This window comes from Stenella coeruleoalba (genome assembly GCF_951394435.1).
Source record: "Stenella coeruleoalba genome assembly, chromosome: 9".
Lineage (NCBI taxonomy): Eukaryota > Metazoa > Chordata > Mammalia > Artiodactyla > Delphinidae > Stenella > Stenella coeruleoalba.
The window spans coordinates 10,577,906-10,598,826 of NC_137155.1; the positions used below are offsets into that span (position 1 = coordinate 10,577,906).

At 42.8% G+C, this 20,921-nt stretch overlaps 1 protein-coding gene across 3 annotated transcripts in view; it reads left to right on the forward strand.

Annotated features, from left to right (window-relative positions):
* Positions 1-20,921, forward strand: part of LOC307191386 (UPF0415 protein C7orf25 homolog) — a 248,275-nt gene that overhangs the window by 128,115 nt on the left and 99,239 nt on the right. The gene's annotated exons all lie outside the window — the stretch shown is intronic.

The window sequence follows — 20,921 nt, forward strand, 5'->3', positions numbered from 1 at the left end:
TAGAGAATATAAATTATCACCAGAGTTTTCATTTAATAAAGGCAGTGCAGTGGTTAAGAGCTCAGGCTTTGAAATGAGGCTGGTGTGGGTTTGAATCCCAGTCCCACCCTTCACTGGATATATGACCTCAGGCCGGCCATTCACCCTCTCTGAGACCCAGTTTCCTAGTCTTACCAGAAAAAATGTTGGTTAAAAACATCGTACATTATCTAATCACAGTTGAATTTCTGGATTGCCCAACACAAGTCAGGAATGAAATCGGCCTCCACTTTTCTAGTCAAGTTGCCAACTACCAAAGAAAACTCTTATTTATTCACAAACTACTTCTATTACAGCTCTTCAGATAAAAATTGGCCTGGGAAAAAATAAAAATAAATAGTGACGCTTCAAAGCAGTGTCCTGTGGTTCTTTGCTTGTGACTTGTCATCCTGTTGCTCCTCTGGGGACAGCAGTTGTGGTTTGAAGCAACGATGGTTCCTATTAGACCCAACTTAACTTAATCCTATATTCCCTGAATCTTGTTCGGAAATTCTTTTTTTTTTTTTTTTTTTGCGTTACACGGGCCTCTCGCTGCTGTGGCCTCTCCCATTGTGGAGCACAGGCTCCGGACGCGCAGGCTCAGCGGCCGTGGCTCACAGGCCCAGCCGCTCCGCGGCATGTGGGATCTTCCCGGACTGGGGCATGAACCCGTGTCCCCTGCATCGGCAGGCGGACTCTCAACCACTGCGCCACCAGGGAAGCCCTTGTTCAGAAATTCTTATTCTTTTTCTTCTACAAGCTGTATGATCCTTCTCTCTCTGATTTCTTCTGTACTCTGTGTATTTACCACTCAACTTCTTTAATCTTTTTCTAATTATCACAGGACCAAACTATCACCCACACGTTGGAAATGTTCTTGATTGAAAAGAGAGAGTAAATCCTTCACTTCTTTTATCCCTTCTGGAAACCCTGGAAACCCTGCTCTGGTCTCCCTGCCTCCGATCTTGCAGTCCTTCAAACTAGAGCAGGAATCATTTTTCTAGAGACAAAAAATTATGATCTCTCTTTTCATCCTTCCTCCTTTAAATAGTTCATTGGTTCTCCATGTCCTTCAAGATGAAGGTCAAGCATCTTCGCATGGCTTACGCGACCCTTTACAATCTAGCTCTTGCCTGCTCCTTAATTTGCTTTCTCCATCCCCTGGCTCCTGCAGACCCTTCACCTGGCCACACTCCCTCTTGCTCTGGTGTCTTTGCCCACAATGATTCCATGCCCTGGCCTCCAGGGCTCCCCTCTTCTTCCTGCCACGTGGCTGACCACTACTCCTCATTCAAGAGTCAACATAGGGCCCACTCTCCCCAGAAAGTCTTCCCTGACCCAATCTACCCCCTACCAACCAGCCAGGTGCCCCGGATATAGGATTTGAAGAAGGGTTGATGATGGAGAAGGGGATAAAGCAAGTGAAAATGCGCAATGCACAGTGGGCTTTCGATAAACGTTAATTCTTTTCCAGTGTTGAAGAACAACTCTGAACATTATCTAGCCTGCTCCTGGGTTGCCTTTCAGAGTTTCTTCAAATAATTATACCTTCTTTCTTGAACCTAGCACTTTCCTAACCCTTGCTGCAAAAACATACTGAGCATCTTGTCAGCTGTATAAATTATTATCCAACTCAAATTTATTTTCCGAAACATTCTTATCAGTCCCTTTTTCCGGGATAAATGTGGCCTTATCTATCTCCTTAAATAGATAGGGTTCTAAGGATCTTTTTAAAGGTCTCTCCCAGCTCTAACATTCTTTGATCATAAGATTTATCTTGGTAAAACTCCTTAACGCAGATGAAGTCAAATTTCTGGAACCCGATTATACAATTTAAAGATTATCTGGGGCCTCAGTTCCTCCTCCCCATTCCCTTCCTCCCCTCTACTGTGTGCCCTGTAGTCATTTTTACTTCTCATAAACCCCCCCACGCAGGGAGGCCGGAAGGAGAGGCAATGCTAACACCACAGCTTTGGTAAAATGCATGATGGGGGAGGTTGAACTGTGGATCAGAAGAGATTTCTCAGATTCATTATCCCTCCACGTCTTTAGACTGACCAAGATAAGTTAGCTGGAAAATTACTAGACTTCTAATTTTTTTTAAATAACAATTGCTGGGTCCACATAAATCATTTGCTCCTCACCATGGCGCTCCAATGCTTCCTTTTATTTTTTATGTTTTAATTTTTATTGGAGTATAGTTGATTTACAGTGTTGTGCTAATTTCTGTTGTACAGCAAAGTGAGTCAATTCTACATATACACATATCCACTCTTTCTTAGATTCTTTTCCCGTGTAGGCCATTACAGAGTATTGAGTAGAGTTCCCTGTGCTATACAGTAGGTCCTTATTAGTTACCCATTTTATATATAGTAGTGTGTATATGTCAATCCCAATCCCCCAGTTTATCCCTCCTCCCCCCTTACTCCCCTGGTAACCATAAGTTTGTTTTCTACATCTGTGACTCTGTTTCTGTTTTGTAGGTAAGTTCATTTGTACCCATTTTTTTAGGTTCCACTTATAAGCGATACCATATGATATTTCTTTCTGTGTCTGACTTACTTCATTCAGTATGACAATCTCTAGGTCCATCCTTGTCACTGCAAATGGTCCAATGGCTCCTTTTACAACTTTCAGCGAATCCCCTCTCTTCAACTAAGCTTTCCTGGACTTCGCCTGTCTCTGCTTCTCTCTGTGCCCCGTCACACTCACATCTCTGTATTTTGATGAAACATGAAATGAAGGACAAGAGGGCTCAAAGGCTTGGAACATTTAGCTGTTTCAACCTGGCCTCTTCTATTCCCCTCAGGAAGCCTTGCTGAACTTGCCAGTGAATGCCATAAAGAGATCTCCTAGTTGTAACATCTGAGACTGACCTGGAGACTTTGTGTAGAACTTTGCAATGTCAGCAGCTGCTTAGCTCTACGTATTCCACACACCACCGCTTTTATAGCTTGACTTAGAGCTAACTTCTGTTTCCAGCTCCAGTGCCAAGAGCCAATGGCTGCTTGGGTTCTAGATAGCTTATGCTGCCCTAGAACTGTCTTTTCAATGCAGCTGACAGAGGCAGAGCGCTGCGGTCCTTAATTATCCCAGGGGATATCATGACACTGCTTGCAGAATGAAGATTGGGTCCTGGTAGCCAGCTTGAATGCTGCTGTTTCTATGACTTGGCTGCCCTGGGTCTGCATTGTCCCCAGGTGTCTTCGACAACCAAGGCCAGGCAAACCAGTGAGTCCAGTTCCGGTTTGAGTTTAACACATTGCTGACTTGGTTTCTTTCTTCTTAGCCATGGCCAAGAGTGTTTTGGCAAAGTTTACCAGACTTGAGTTGGGGGAAGAAAACAAGAGTAATGTGTGATCAAAACCTTTTCTAAACCATTTAGCACCTCATGTCCCTTCATAATACAGCAGACCTCAGAAACTGGTCTTGCTTCCAGCTCGTGAATTATGAGAGGAGAAATCGAGTTGACGGCTGCTGTCATGCGGATTGGGAACCGGCCCCATTGTCAGGGCAGTAGCCTTGATTAAGGGAGCTTTTGAATGATGATAGCAGCCTAATATTTCTTAGCTGTGTTCACATAACTGTAACACGGCCCTATTCGTTTTGTAGTAGTCTTATCCCCATATTACAGATGAAGGAATATGGATTTCTCTATGGTCATAGAACTGGTAAGAGGCAAAGCTAGGCATTGAACCATGGTGATGTGCCTTCGTTTTTACCAGGATTTCATACTGTTCCTTCTCCTTGGATGACCTTTCCAGGTTATGGTTTTTCTATTCAAGTTTAAAGCAATGACTATGCATCAGAGAAAGCGTGGTAGGACATAGCCATCTCCAACTCGAGGTGTGGAGGTTGGGTGAGTTCTGTCATTAATTCAACAAGTACTTGCCGAGTGTCTTGCTAAAGCCTGGCACCAAGCTTCGTCCTCATGGCCATGGTCTTGTGGGGACACAGGCTCTCAGCAAATTGTTATAACTGGGTGCTATAGAAAGGAATTGACCAGGTACCAAGTTAGGTCATAATGAGGCCCCAGTCCTAAAGACCAACTGGAATCTGAAGGATGAGTAGGAATTACTCTTATGATGAGCCCGAGGAAGAGTGTTTTAGGTGGAGAAGAGGCATATCCAAAGCCTGGAGACCAACTAAAGGCATTTAGCTGAGGTTCTCTGGTTCTCCAGAAATCACAGAGGGGATGGGGAGGGGGGGGGAACAAAGCTCACAGTTACTGAGGTACATGTGAGGAACATGTGGGTACACCTAGGCATGGAATCTTTGGGGGCCACCCCTGCCAACCTCCTGCCCAGCCACCTCCATGGAGACGTAAGGAAGCATGGAGGCTTATTTCTGAGTTTCGGTTGCTCCAGGGAGTCGTGTAGGTGGGGAAGAGGCCAGTGGAGTCCAAACCACTGTGAATCAGCACAGGATCGCCAGTAGAGTGGAAGTCAGGTTGAGGTCTATCATAAAAGTAAAATAAAGCCATCCAGCTCACCATCTAGGCCGGGAAGCCCAGTCCTCCAGTGAACTGTGATCATGCGGTTTTTCTTTCAAATATTTTTCAGAGTTTGTTCTTCACTAATGTTTAAAATCTTGGGAAAGAAAGTGCTATAGGCTAGATCAGGGCTAGCCATCAGAAATAGATAGGAGCGATCCTAATACATTTTGTTTCTGGGGGCTTTATGATACCCGAGACTCTTGCTGTCACAAGTGGAGTTTCCTTTTTGGAGTGATGGTATCATCTCTGTGAATATCATTGATCCTGGTTACACACTAAGCTTTTATTCATGGATGAATGCTCTGTGCAGGTTTGTCCTCACTGGAGTGAGACCAGTAGAGGCACTAGGACAGTTATGTAGCAGGCAAGGAAGGAGAATCACTCATTCCAACATCCCTCAAATATTTGAGCGCCTACAGCATCCCAGGTACAGTACCAGGCACTGAAAAAATACACCCTTTGCTGGAGGTCACTGGGGCACATGGTTTCATGGGGGGAGAGGCTGGGGAAGGAGGAAGAGATTAAAAAGGGACCCAAGAGAGGGCTGGAGACAAAGCGCACCTGCTTTCCAGGTGTACACAATGAGCAACGGGGTCATGAGCCCAGGCACCGGGGAAGAAGCGCTGACATAAGTAAGATAATAAATGTTCTGAGATTTCATCACCATTGAAGAGTCCTAACGGATTACTGCCAGGACTTAGTTCTCTCTCTAATTCATATTTCTTCTCTGCTCTGGGATCATTTGGTTCTTGAACCTGTAGAATTACTGGTTGATTCCTTTCTGGTCAGATTCTTCTTAGCTACACACAGACTCCTCTTGTAATGAAAACCAGGTTTCCTGTTACAGCTTGCTTTACGTTCAGGTAACACGTTGCCATCTGGAATGAGCAAGTGTCGAGTTTGAGTCATATTTTCCACCCTGATGCTAAGCCCCTGTGCTTCCTACGTCTGGTGCTGGAGGGGAGACTGGGAAATAAAAAGCTGCAGTTAGGTCAGAAAATTTATTTCCCACCAAAGGGTTAATTGGCTTCTGGAAGGAACAAAGACACAGAGCTACTGTGGCTGCTTCCCAAGCGCCAGAGTTAGTATAACACCTTCTAAGCCTCCCCAGAGAGGCTGGCCTCAGTCCATGGAGAGTGGATCCATCTCCCCACCGGGCACGGAACCGGAGGGAGGCTCGAAGAAGTCATCTGATTTTCGGTATCTCTGAGAACCTCATTTTGAGTTGCCTTCAGAGACTCATAGGAGACGTTTAGGTCCCTGACTGAAAAGGGCAAATTGGGAAGAAAACCATTACTGGAATTATCTTCCCCAGAGAACAGTCCATGTAAACAGGAGCAAGTGTTTGGGGGAAAAGTCCAATCATCAGCAAACGACAAGAGTTCTATGCCAGTGTGAAAACTATATGGGCACATATAGGAACACAGTAACCAGATTTTTTTGTGTTATTGAAGAGATTGGATAAACTTTTAAAATAGTTATTGGCACTAATTTGTTTGCAATCATTTTCCCTCTGCTCCAAAAGCAAGGATGAAGGAAAGACACACGTGTGCACACACACACACACACATATACATACACACATATACACACACACATATACACACACACATACACACACACACATATGAAGGACAGAATCTGGGGGGAGAGTTATTTCAAAAGTCTGATAACACTTTAAACCTATCGCTTAGGAAGAAGACAAGATTACTTTTTATGGAGGAAAATACCTTAAGGTAGTAAAAAACAGTAAGACCACTTGGGCATAGCTTAGATAAGAAAGAAAATCACAGGAATTTGGTAACTGCAGCAGGAGAAGTTTCTTGAAGAGGGGATAAGCTGGGGAGACAGGAAGGACGGACTAGGAGGCAACTCCCTGTGGTGCTAAATGACCCTAGGGGTTTTCCTGTATGATGATGCCTAGAACTGAATTTGGAGTTCTTTCTTTTCTGGTGCCGTAGTTATTTTCAGCTACTCCAAACCTTTACAATTCAATACTCTGGTGTTGAACTTTGTGAGGAATGAAGGAAGAAGAGACTAGGAACAGCAGGAAGAGGTCATCAGATCCAGAAGCCCAGAGGGAGGGGATGAGCGTGCTGCAATGAAGGTTTGGAAATGGGACACAGCTCATTTCCCCGAGATGTATTTGAAAGTGACACCAGAAAACAGGGGTGCAGCTGGAGGAGGGGAAGGGGAACATTGAGGTTACTCCTGTACTCAGGTGTGTTATCTTGAATCCCAAGAATATTTTCAGTAGCTGCCACCTTGCTCTGTCACCACCGCCCCCCCACCCCGGCCCCCATGCTTCTGCTGCGGAAAGGTAAACAAACACCTTCCTAGAGCTCCAGAGATGTTGCTTTAGTGTGAAAAGTCTGAATGCTTGTGTGGCTGCTAAGAGGAGTTTGACCCCTAGGGGGTGATCACACCATATGGTAAAGGGGAGGGCAAACCGAAGATAAGAAAACAGTCCTACGTTCCCGATTTCAGCTCCAGCTGCTGGGTAATGACACACATGCACCCCTGTGAGTACAAGACATCTGTCTAGTTACAGCCCCAGGATTGAAAGACAAATTCTTCCTGGACTTGGAGTTTGGTGGCTTCCCAATGCAAGAGGTTGAGAGCAGGTGAGCCAGCCCCTCCTGTCACTCACAGGAGGCTTGGGAGTGAGGATGGGACAGGACGGGACTCCTTCTATTTCTGCGACAGTGACCCCAGTCCCTGAGGAGACAGCCTTCTTTGCAAACACTGTGACTAAGCTCGGCAGACCTCGTCTGTGGGAGGGAACGTGGACCACCCCAGGGCGACATGGAGACTGGAAAGTAGGAATTGGAGGCAATAAAATAATACAAGTTCACCTAAATATGACTGAGTGACTCTCAGTAGAGGTGGGCTCCAGCTTTGGCACAGTTCTCCAAGGTCCCTCCTGGGATTGGAAGGCCCAGAGTTGAGAATAGCTCCACCTCGTTTCCACATGACAATTTCTCCTCTGGCCCCTGTCTCGTTGCATGAAACTGGATGGTGAAGGTGGCTTCTCTCTTCTGCTTAGTTGCCGGCAGATTGTGTGAACCTGGGAGCTCTCTTCCCAGCCCCAGCAGGCGGTAGGAGGTCCCCAACATCCCCCAGAGGAAGATGGGGACCAGTGCATGACAGACTGGTGGACTGGGAAATACTTATTAGTCTGTTCTTTAAAGAAAAAAACCCTACTTTTAAAATGTGTACTTTTCAATGAATTTTGGTAAAATTTTACACACATATAACAACCATCACAATCAAGGTATAGAACATTTCCATCACCCCAGCAGCTCCTTCCCAGTTTCCCCTAACTCTGCTTTCTGTCGCTATGCATTGTTTTGTTGTTCCACATAAATGAAATCAACTAGCATTCACTCTTATGTCCCTTCTTTCACTCAGTGTGTTTTTGAGATTCATGTGTGTGTGTGTTAGTGTGTGTATCATTCCTTTTAATTTCTAGCTAGTATTCCATTGTATGGATGTGCCACAATTTATCTGTTTATATGTTGGTGGACATTAGATCGCTTCTAGTTTTTGACTATTGTGAATAAAGCTGCTGTGAACATTCATGTGCACGTCTCTGTGTAGTCTAATGTTTTCATTCCTCTTGGGTAAATAATAGGTATGGGATTTCTGGCTATATGGAAACTGTATGTTCAACTTTATGAGAACCATCAAATAGTTTTCCAATCGCTATTACTAATTTGCATTTTGACCGACAATGTATGAGAGTTCCAGTTGCTCCACATCTTTGTCAACACTTAGTATTGTCAGTCTCTTTTATTTGGCCATTCTAGGGGGTGCGAAGTGGTATGGAATTGTGGTGACTGATGTTGAGCAACTCATCATGTACTTATTAGTCTTTTGAATATATATTCTTTTGTGTAATGCCTGTTCACATGTTGTTCTCATTTTTTATTATGTTGTTTGTTGTCTTATTAAGTTGTAATAGTTTTTAAAAATATATTTGGAGTTGCCTTTCATTTTCTTAACAGCAGAAGCTCTTAATTTTGGTGAAATCCAATTTATCATTATTTAATGGTTTGTGCGTTTTGCATCCTATCTAAGAAATATTTGACCATCCTGAGATGATGGAGATTTTCTCTATATTCTCCTCCAGCAGTTTCATTGTTTTAGATCTTATGTTTAAGTTTGTGATCTATTTAGAGTTAAATTTTGTGTATGACATGAAGGAAGAATTGAGATTCTTTTTTTAATGAATAGCTAATAGTTCCCACATCATTTCTTGAAGAACTATCATTTTCCAATTAGTTATTTGGCACCTTTTCTGAAAATCAATTAATCGTGTATGTATGCATCTACTTTACAACTCTTGATTTTGTTCCATTGGTCTAGAATATCTATTCCTTCACTAATTATATAGTGAGTCTTGAAATCAGGTAGTGTAAGTCCTTCAACTTTGTACTTTTTTCCCAATTGTTTTGGCTGTTCCTTATCTTTTGCATAATCATTTAAATTTTAAAATTAACTTGTTAATTTCTACAAATAATCTACTATAATTTTGATTGGAATTATGTTAAGTTTATAGATCAATTTGGGAAGACTCTACGTCTTAACAATGTTGAATCTTCCAATCCATGAACATGGTATGAGTCTCCATATACCTAGATCTTTTTGAATTTCTCTTGATAATATTTTGTGCAACTTTTCTGCTAAATTTATGCCTAAGTATTTCATGTTTCTTGATATTACTGTTAAGTGGTATTTTTATTTCAAATTCTGCTTGTTTATTGCTTAGTACATAAAAATAAAAATTTTTATTTATTTTTTAAAATTATTTGTATATGTCACTTTACTAAACTCACTAATTAGTTCTAGTAGCTTTTTTCTGGATTCCTTAGGATTTTCTATATTCATGATAATATGTCTTCAGATAAAGTAAGTTTTGCTTCTGCTCTAGTGTGTGTATCTTTCACCCCTTTTTCTTGCTTTATTGCACTAACTAGGATCTCCAGTTCAATATGGGATAGAAGTTGGAAAAGTGGGCATCCTTACTTTATTCCTGATCTTAGGGAGGGGGGCATTCAGTCTTTTATGACTAAGTGTGATGTTAGCTGTAGGTCTTTTGTGTAGGCTCTTTATCAATTTGAGAAAACTCTCCTATTCCTACTGAGATAGGAGGTTTTATCATAAATTGGTATTAGATTTGGTCAAATGCTTCTCCTGCATCTGTTAAGGTGGCCATATCCATGTTCATTTTTAGGTCATGTTGCACAGCTGGTGGATCCCAAATTTCCTACTGCCTTTCATTAGTCTTTTTCCTGTGTTTTACTTTTAAAAATAACCCTGCCTGGCTCCTGATCTATCTCTCCTTATTCCTTATGCCACACCAGACTGAATCACAGCAGAGGATTCAGCAGACTGAATCACTGAATCTCACAGCTCTAAGTGGGAGAGCAGAGGATCCGAGGCATGACTGGGCTATGTTCCAGGTCGTTTCTACCTAATAGGTCTGTTTAGGATATTAGTGCCTCTATCTTTTCTTTCTCTGTCTATGAAATGGAAATAATGTCTGCTGCACTTAAAAATATCATAAACTGAATGGGACAACTTGCCCAGAGAGTTACATATATGAGATATTTGTAACATAGTGGAATCATTATTGATCTCAAAACAATTTTCTTAAGGGAAACTTAAAATGAGGAAATAAAGCAAGAGAGTGAAAACAAAAATTCTGGAAATACTTGCACTGGAAAAGTTTCCATACATTGTTAATCCCAGCTTTCCTGCTCCTTCTTACTTGCAACCCATTCATACCTGGATATGTAAGGAAATAAATGTTAGCATGAGGAGTATCTGCTGTCTAGGTGGCAAAAAGAGAAAAGTCATAATATATCTCCCAAGCAAACAAATGAACAAAAACTCTGATTGCTTATATGATTGGGCATGGATTTTATACACAAATTATTTCAAAGGCCAAGGAAGAAAATAAGAGAAACCTAACTAGAAAAGCAGATTCTTGACTTACTTTTCTTGGAAATCTCTGATGTTGGATTTCTTCACCTGCTGGATTCCATTGACATTTTGCAAACATACTGTAAAGTATGATGAAAATTACTGAATATTTATGAATTTTGTTTCATTTTGTTTTGTCTTATTTTGGGTCAGTCTAGTGTTTAAACTTAAAAGCCTACAAACATGCTAAATACACAATGATACAATCATGAGCAATTACACGGATGCCTACTGGCTTTTCTTGGGACACCCTTGTTCATGCCAAGAGCTGTCACTGTGTGGATGTAGATGAATTATTTTCTGGGAGTAAGAAGTGGAGAAAAAGCAAAGGACATCTCCCTCGTTGCTTTAACCTTGGGGGAAAGAGAATACATCTGGTTTTGGCATCTCTCTGAGGAAAAGAATATCTTGACATATACACAGAGCTCTTGGAGAAAGCCTAGTATCCACTGGCAAGAAAGGGCGAGATTCTGAATGCATCTGAATAATCGGCGTAGCACTGAAATGCCTGACTGTGGCAGAGTGCTCACCAGGATATAAATCATACTGCTTTGCCGTGTGAGACACATCACGCGTGACTATGACTCCAGCTCACGTAATGAGATGGCTTTTCATGAAGTTGGTGCAGGTAAATTAAAGCAAAATTGCTAAGAATTATGTGCCAGAATCCAGTTTTGGGAACAGAACTGAATGGACAGAGCTACACCTGTAATGGAAACGAAGTATTTCTGTTAGGATGCTCGCAGATAGGTCTATGTATTGAGCGCCTGTAGGATCACATGCTCCTCCTTAAAGGTGGGGTGACTGGTGTGAATTTTGGCATCCATCCTAACTTCTAAGATTTGTCCTTAATTTGTCCTCAAACCGTGAGGTACAAGAGCCTCTTGGGGGCAGTGATTGTAAGGACTCTGCCTAGCCTGGGGAGAAATCATGCTGCCAGAATCACTTTTCATTCCCTAGTGGGTCGTATTTGTTAAAATAATCCTAACATTGAAATTAGGATTCCTTTCATATCTTCCCCAGGTTTTTTTCTTCAAAAAATGTAGGACAAAAATAAAGCAAAAGGCATCTGATTTTTCTCCTACTTATGTTATCTAGAGGATAATTTTCTTTATTTTTCTTTATTTTATTATTATTTTTTATTGGAGTATAGTTGATTTACAATGTCGTGTTAGTTTCTGTTGTGCAGCAAAGTGAATCTCTTATATGTGGAATCAAAAAAAGGGTACAAATGAACTTATTTTCAAAACAGAAATAAAGCCACAGCTGTAGAAAACAAATTTATAGTTACCAGGGGGGAAAGCCAGAGGGGTGGGGGAGAGAGATAGAGGATAAATTTCTGTGCTTCTCTCCAAGTGGTCTTGGCTCAGAACCCAAGAAAGAGGGTCCCTCTCTTCCTAGGAGTCTGTAATGGCCATCACAGCCCGAGCCTGTGTGAAAATTCTCCCAGTTACCTGTCTGGCTGGTTCAGCTTTGTTCTGATCAGAACGTACTTTTTTCTTCGTGATGTTACTCCAGGGTCAAATTCCTAGCTTCCCTGGTGTAAATAAATCGGCTGTGTGTAACTTGTCTACAACAGAAGGCACATCACCGTATATAGAGTGTAAGAGAGATTTCCCTTTGATGAAAAAAAAGTTAAATGTTTATAAGAAATTCTGCAGGTCTGGATACCATTAACTTTAAACAATTAATAAAAGTGACACTAGGACACAATAAATTCTAGTTTTCAAAGAAACAATTTGACTTTCTACATTGCTTCTGCCTCACTGGTGTTTGAGATGAAAGGGACAGTAATTGAAGTGAAACTCATCAGCATTAAAGAAGACCTCATGGGGAGAAGCAGAGGGGGGTGGTGGTTAAGAAGGTTGTGGAATCCTGCAGCACAGGCAGGGGCTCAGGGATCTGAGGGAGAGGCAGCCATGGGGACACGTATCTACTTTAGAGCCAGACCAGGACCTGGTGAAAATATTTTTAGTTAAAAGAAAAAGAGAGGGAGAATAAGCAAATGGTGGACGAAGTACTTTTTTGCATCTTACTTCGTTCCAGTTTCTTTATTTAAAAATAAAAAAACCCTCATGGTTTTTTTTGCTTTTAACTTTTTATTTTATACTGGAGTATAGTGGTTTTACAATGTTGTGTTAGTTTCAGGTGTACAGCAGAATGATACATATACACGCATCTATTCTTTTTCAAATTCTTTTCCCATTTAGGTTGTTACATAACATTGAAAAACCCTCATGCTTTAACAAAAGAGGTTTCTGTAAACTGACTCTAGAAACCAATGGAAGAATAAATCTATTATGCGAGTAAGGAATAATGAATATGTAACCTAAGTGGTCCCAAGTTTTCTCACCACCAGTTCTGAGGTTCCCCTTCTTTTGAAATCTAAATAGTTCTACTGGCTAACACTTGTTGAGTGCTTGCTCTATACCACGTGCTGATCCTCTACCTGTCTTTACTGGGACCATATCTAATCTCACCTCCCTTACTCCCTTACTCCTAAAGAGTTGAAATTATCTTTTCAAAGCAAATCTAATTGTCCTTTCCTTGCTTCCACCTCTCAATCACTCCTCATTACTCAGGAAAATATCCCAAAGTTTTGACTTGCCCTACAGGTGCTGCAGGTCTCCAGACACTTTATGGCCCCATATTGCAAGCACTGTGCTCCGCCTCTTTTGGGGGCCTCAGGTTGCTGGCTTTTCGGTTAATCTGGTGCTCACACCACCTCCTGCCTCAGGGCCATTGCCCATGCTGGACCCTTTCCCTCTGCTTGCTGTGGTGAACACCACGTATTTCTCAGATCTCAGCTGAAATGCCACGTCCCGAGAAGAATATCTTGACTCCCCAATTTAGATCAGTTTCCATATCACACTCTCTCACCACACCTGTATTTCTCTCCTGTTGTCCTTGTCAGAGTTGCAGTTGTGTGTTTTGAGGGTGACCCTTTGGTTCCTGTGTGTCTCTTCCACTAGACTGGATGCACTTTGAGGGCAGGGTCATCTCTAGTTTTGTTTACCAGAGTTCCTCCCAGCATCGAGCACAATGCCTGGCACAGAACAGGCGTTCAATACGATTATGGAATGAATGGACGGATGGATTCTGAATAAAAAGACCAACCTGACTTGTTTTAAATTAGGACTCCTATTATGCCAGGAACCAGCATTCCTATAGGAAGAAGCACCTGCCACATCAACTGATGTGCTCTCAAGAGGCTACGTTGCTGTTGTTGTTGTTTTCAGGAACTCCAGACACACTAATTTAAGCCCCGTTTTCCATTGTTGAAAGTGACTTTGCCTGAATGCGTCAGTTAGCAGTGAGAGGGCTGGGGTTATTTAGAGCCTGTGTTCCACAGGCTACGTTTTACTTAAGGCTTATATTCGTCATAGCATCCTTTCTCTCTCCAAAGTATTTCACAGTCCTTCTTCGGCAACCTGTCTTCACCATAACTGCATCCCTCCTACGTTTTTATGAAAAAACTCCTTTCCTTTGAAGCTCATAGTTGACTTCAATTACTTTTTCTACTCCTAGTTACTGCATCACGTTCCTTGAAGACATGGGTGCCTGCCTTACAGTTTTCCTCTTTGACTCAGTTCCTTCTATTATCTGGGGGATTTCAATGTCCTTGAAGCTAATTCATACCAAGCACTGTTCTAATAGCTTCCTTCACCCACCACAACTATAGGCACACCTAGGATCCCTCTACGCCAAACCAGCTTCCACCTGCGTTCTCACCCACAACTCCCTGCATCTCACACTTGCCCCTAATGCAACCGCTCTTCAGCCACACAAACTTCCCGCACTGTATTTCCTCTTCTTCTACTAGTCGGCACCCTGTACTCTCTCTCCAGACTCTACCTCTCTAGAAACTCTGCCCTGAAAATCCCCAAATTTACATTAATCCCAACATACACCATCTCCCTTCCTGTACCTGAGCTTGAATGGAGCTCAGCTCAACTGTGCAGGTGAGTGCCCTGGCACCTGGGTGGTCTGCAATGGCAACTGAGCCCAAGTTCTGTTTGCAATGTCTTTCTCCTGTCCTTGACAGCACCCTGGGACAGAAAGCTCCTCTCCCCCCCTACCCAACTCTCACCAACACTCCATGAAGATGCCGTGGTCTCCAACTCTATCGAGCAAATAACAGAGAAGGAATAGAAAGGGCTTCATCACCCACTGCCCTTCCACCTTCAAATTCGTGTGCAAGCACATCTGTCCTCTGCCTGCCTAAACCCCATGGGCTGATGTCCTCCCTGCTGCCTAAGGAGAGCCTCCTTCACCTCTGCTTTTGATCAAATCTCCTTCCATTCTCCCTCCTCCTTCTTCCTCCCTTCTGGACACAATAAACGATGACCCGTTCACTCTGCCTCTGCCTCTGTAATGAGCCTGGTGAGCTGGCAACCATGCCTGCAGTGGCCTTGTGTCCTGCACTGCTCCAGGATTCTTCCTCCTCCAGCTCCAGGATTGCTGTATCCCATTCTTCATGATGCTCTCTCAGATAGTTGACCCACTTTCAGACACTTTGCTATTGTGTTTACCTTGTATTGCTTCAGGACACTACTTCTAGAAGCCAGGTTGTAGTTCTGAGCATGGAACCCTCAGGTACTAGGAATCTGTCAAAAGTGCAGAAATCCTGGGAACTGACCTTGCCAGGTACAGCCCTTTGAACTTCCCCTCTCCCAAATAAAGAAAGAATGGAAGATTAGACACTTACATTTAAAAAATGCTCTCTTCTCTTTGAATACTGTCTTCTCTCTTCATTCAGACTCACAGACATAGAAAGCAAACTTATGGTTACCAAACGGGAAAGGTAGGGTTGGGGGAGGGATAACTTAGGAGTTTGGGATTAACATGTACCCACTACTATATGTAAAATAGATCAACAACAAGGACCTACTGTATAGCACAGGGAACTCTACTCAATATTCTGTAATAACCTAATTGGGAAAATAATCTGAAAAAGAGTCTATCTGTCTATCTATCTATCTATTATCTACCTATTTATCTATCTAATCTATTTGAATCACTTTGCTGTACACCTGAAACTAACACAACATTGCAAATCAACTATACTCCAATATAAAATAAAAATTAAAAAAAAAGAAAAAAAATGTTCTCTTCTCTTTGAATACTGTCTTCCCTATTCAGACTTTCGGAACAAAGTCTACTTAGGTGATCTCCTCAGACATTTGATTAATTCATCATGGGATGAACTCATTCAATGTGGATGCAATGCAGTTTGCTTACTGGCAGGGAAGCGGGGGCAGGGAAAAATAAGGGCATGAATAAAGGAAAAAATAGAAATTTAAAAATCAACAGTTAGACACCAGGGCATGATACGGAGACTATCGTTTATTACTCTTATTTTCTACATACATAAGGTAGGGTCAAAAACTGGGAAAGTTCAGAACATAAACATGTGCCCATTATACCTTGTCCAAAAAAAGGATGAAATAAAAGGAATATGTCCTTAAGTCTATCTCCTGGAAAAAGATAAGCTTGGCAAATAAGGGAAATTGCATGCTTTACCTGAAGGGGCCTTGGAGACAGTTCTCACCTGATGAGCTGGACATCCTGCTTTATTATGTCACCTCCAAATGCCACAGTTTCTCAACTCTAATGAACGAGCCCTGGACTACGTCATCTCCAAGAGCTCTTCAGGACCTAAATTCTGTATGACCTGTGTTCATCTTGGTGGACACAGGAGTAGAAACTTAGAAAGTGCTTGCCTAACTTTTAATTCCACATGCACTTTAGATTTCCATATAATGAAAATTCCATGTTTCCTCAAAGGTCAGATAAATTCAATGAGTGAGAAAAAATGTGTCAGAGAAACGGTCTGTCTGAGAAGTCAGTTCCTAATCCAATATCTCACCAAAGTACCCTGACAGCAGAACTGGGATTGTGACGGTGAGACACTCTGACCCACTGGGAGAACAGAAAGTCTGCAGGCTTCTCTGATTTTACAGCTAGCATAGCCATCATTCCAAATAAGTAATTAAAAACCTGATTGTGTCCTCTTTTCTCTATGCATCCGAAATTTCACATAGACTCTTCTGTTGTTCCAAAGAGAGTGAAGGGAAACCTGGAAAGGAGGATGACAACATGGTAGCGTGGGGTGAGAGGCAGAGTGGGCGAGGCACAGTCTGGAAGTGATGCTGAGTCCAGGTCTCCAGGTGGCCCCGGCGTCCTCGCCCCAGACCCTCCATCTCACAGGAGAGGTCGGTCCCATTTGCAGCCTTTTCCTTGTCAATTCTGGTTCCTGACTTTAGGAACACTTTGTGTGACTTTTTTAAAAACAAGTTCTAGGGGATTGAAGTTTATGTTTTTGTTTTGTTTAGTTTCTTTTCTTAACCCCTTAAATATCTTTCTAGAGGACTGGTTCCCAGACATGCGTGAATTTTTTTTTTTTTTTAATTGAGAACATAGTTTGCTCTAGTGCAACAATTTTTAAAAATCCCACAAAACTACTAAGATTATCATCATCTTCTTTAAAACAGGACATTATAACACTAAACATGTAAAACGGAGAGAGGGTCTTATATCACAGAACAATCTCTACCACAGGAGTTGAAAACCTTACAAAGATGTAGTTCAGAACACAACACTATATTTTTCTTACTTTGTCTTAAACCGGTTAAAACGTTGCCACAAACTGGCACTGGTGCATGGACCAGCATTTTGCAATTACATTACTCTTTTAGGGAAGACTCCTAGAAAAAACCGATGGTCCTTTCCTATATTAAAACATTTTTAGTCATGTTCTCGCATTAGTGAACTCCCCAGAAAGGTGGGATCACTCCTTTCTCATACTGTATGTGTTTTGGGCATATTTTAACATAGCACATTCTCTACTGAAGTGTGTGTCTTCCTCTTACCTATTGGGGGGGGCAGGGACCCTTTCAGGCTCTCCACCCTTCTGCAAAGAAGCAGGATGGGCTGGTTTTCACTGGAAGCTGTTCTTTTGTGTGTTGGAGAGGAGCCAGGGTCCACACACTTGTCCACAGACAATGGCCCCTTATCTCCGGTCATTATCCTTAACGGGGAGCCAGAAACTTGGTCTAAACATTGTTATTGAGTATAGAAATGATGTTTCCCAAGTCAAGTGGATGGACTTATGAAAATAAATATGATATGTTTTGTAATTGAGTCCTTCTGTTAGGGAACCACTGACTGAAACCACCCACTTTGACCAGGCATGATGATGAGTTGTCTCACAACAGGACATCTTGATAAAGAACGCAGTGCTGCTGTAGAAAACTAATCAGGAGAATTCAGGAGGGGCCGAAAGGAGGGAGGAGATGATATGTCCTGACAACATCCCAGAAACCCTCATGCTGAAATCCATCTTGGCTAAGAGATGCGCTTGCCACCAGAAAGGACCCTGAGTCAGACCATATATGGGCCAAGCAAGATGATTGGCCAGAAATACCCCAGAAACTAACCCTATTACCACAAAACCTGAGACTGCGAGCCACATGGCAGAGCAGTTCTCTGGGTTCCCTTACCCTGCTGCTCTCCGCCCTGGGCACGCCTCCCCAATAAAGTCTTTTGTTTTGTCAGCACGTGTGTCTCCTGGGACAATTCATTTCTGAGTGTTAGACGAGAGCCCGCTCTCAGGCCCTTTCTGCAACACTGATTTCTAATGCGAATGGGTACATTACAGTATTACGGTAACTTTTAAATTACTGATTTTAAACTAATAGAGTGGATGGGAGTTGAGAAACAAAGTTTAGCTGGCAGCGGGATTGGTGGTTGTTGAATTTTCTCAGGGAAATAGATCCCAGACCTTGGTGTGGAGAGGAGGAGTGAGACAAAGAAAATTCAATTGGCTTGCCCAATAAAACAAGGAGAATTCAAAAATTTCATGGTGGCTCAAAAGGAAGGCAGTGTGAGACCTTATGGATGGATAGGGAATAGGGAAGGATGGGGGCCAACTACATGGAAAGAGGTCTGAGGTGGGGGTCAGCCAGGGAGCTGCTTCCTGTGGGGAAACGGCCAGGAGACTTCCAGAAACAAGAGGGTCTCATATGCGCTAAGAGGCAGCTTCCAGCCATCTGCTGTACGTCTATGTGAGCACTCTCCTTAATTCTGACTCCTTAGGAAACTCTGCTACAACTACCATCCTGTGTGAGCAAAACCTTGTGTGGAAACATTTTGGAAAAGTATCCATGTTTCCACGTTGGGTTTGATGCAGAATAGAGTGAGGGAGAGGTTGCAAGAGATGAGAATCTAAGTGAAACAGACCATTGAACAGAAGCTATTAGGAGAGGGAACCACTCTGAGAAATGGAAAGTCCCTGAGATTCCTGGGAAATACAGTTAAATGAGAGATGGTGGGGAAACTAGTTTTTATTTCAATATTAAAGAGAAGGGTGCTCTCATAAGATGGAGGACTTGGAAACACCCACACAGCTGATTCTTGGGATGTGCTAGTAATTCATCTGATGTTTTTAGAAACGGCAGCTTCTCCTGACTTGCTGCTGAATGAGATGAGCGACGTCTTCAACTCTACGGTGTAAACAGGAGCGGAAATCCTGCCTACAACATGCAGCATCCTCACGTCCTAGGAGAACCGTCCTAGAGCTTTACTCAGCACCCAGAACTTCTCATAGGAAAATGATTATGATGGTCAGACTCCTTCCAAATGAACTGGTTTAGTGCTCAAGCCCATAAAACTCTATTTTTTTTTCCTCCAGAAATTATGGGTTTTTTGACAAAGGAACATCAAACAGAAATTTCTTAGATCAAGAACAGGAAATGAATGATTCAGCAGGCTGGATTTCACCCAAGGAGCTGTCTTCACAGCTGTAGAGAATAGCCGAAAAAAGTTCCCGGGGACTTGCCTGGTACTGCCTGAAAGCAGTCAGGCTGGGAACCAGAGAGAACTCTTTGGGGCGTGATGTAGGACGGTTGGAAAGCCCACCTTAGGCTCCCCAGAAATATGTCAGCTTGGTGCCACTGCTCCACTAGAATATCCTTTAATTGCCTCTGAATCCGCATTTGGAGGTGGTCCAGGGTGACTCAGGATTTGGGAGAAAGAGGGAGCCGTCCCAGACAGGAGCATCCAGGTGTTTATTCTGCTCCAAGAGACGAAAAAGACAATTTACCCTGGAAGCTGGCACTGCGTGCTGTGTTCCAAAATTGAATACAGTGCTGGTTATTGGGCGAGGACTACCCTTCGGGCAGGGCTGGGCAGCGCAGTTACCACTGATTCATTTGCTCACTGTCTTTCTCTCTCTCATCATAAAGTGCAATCAGCAGACACCTAACTTTGCTTGTTATCATCTGACGATTCTATGTGTCCAACTCTGCTGAGTCTGTGGAGAACCATTTTGGAGGGCATTGACCAGGCAATATGACTGGAGGCTGGCCATTGGAAAAAAGGAGTAGCCCTCAAGTGTGTCTCCTTGAACCCACTGTGCCTTGATTTCATCAAGGAGCAAAACCCTTCTACCTTCTGTTAGCATTTCGGTACTCAGTCAGTCCCCAGACTGGTTCCACACATCCTTCTCTCACCACAGCTACCTGCTCACCCACAGCCAGATACTCTTCAACCACATGCCCAGCTTTCTGTAACAAACCTGTTTAGCGGGTCTTCTTGTCTCCAGATTTTTCACACTCTCATGCATCCCTCTACCCACCCTCAGTTTAATCTTTCTCAGACATTTTTATCATGTCACTCTCCTGCTCAAAGAACTTCATGTCTATCTGTAGTATCTTTACAGTATCAGATGGATTTTTTTTTCTGGATCTTACTGGCATTATTTTTATGCATTTTAAAATGTTATGCATTTTATGCATTTTTATGTATTTCAGCAGCTGCATGCAATATTTTCGAAATGAGCTGGGGTATATACCCTGGGGCATGTACATGCATTGTATGCAATAAAATACCAGTTAGACTTTTTCTGCCATCCAGCACTTCTGTCAAAGCCCCAAGCTGAGGAGGGTTGGTAGGTACCCCCAAATTCTTGTAAGTGCCCCAATAGCCTGTATGGATTATTAGGAGGTGACCAAAGTGCTCTCACAAGTCTCTGAACCAAACCCCAGATACTCATAAAAGAGATGACTCGAAATTTGAGGGGAGTTTACTATAGTGGAGAAGTTTTGGTAGTTTTGGGATTACTCTGATGGCTGAGAGGGGAGTGCCAATCACTTCTCCTCTCTCAGACCAGGTGGGAGGGGCTTGAAGAAAGCCACGTGTGAAAACTGGGGGTACATGAGAGAAGGGAAGCCACATTTCCCTCCATGGCGTGATATTTGCCAAGCTATTGTGTCTTCAGGCCTTCCCTAGGGCTGGCAGCCCAGCAGAGGGAAATGTGATGAGAGAGTCCTTGGGATAATTTTATGTGTCCCCAAGAGTCTGTGGTGTTTGTGAACATGGATAACAATGCTCACTTCTCGCCTGGAGAATCTTGAAGGCG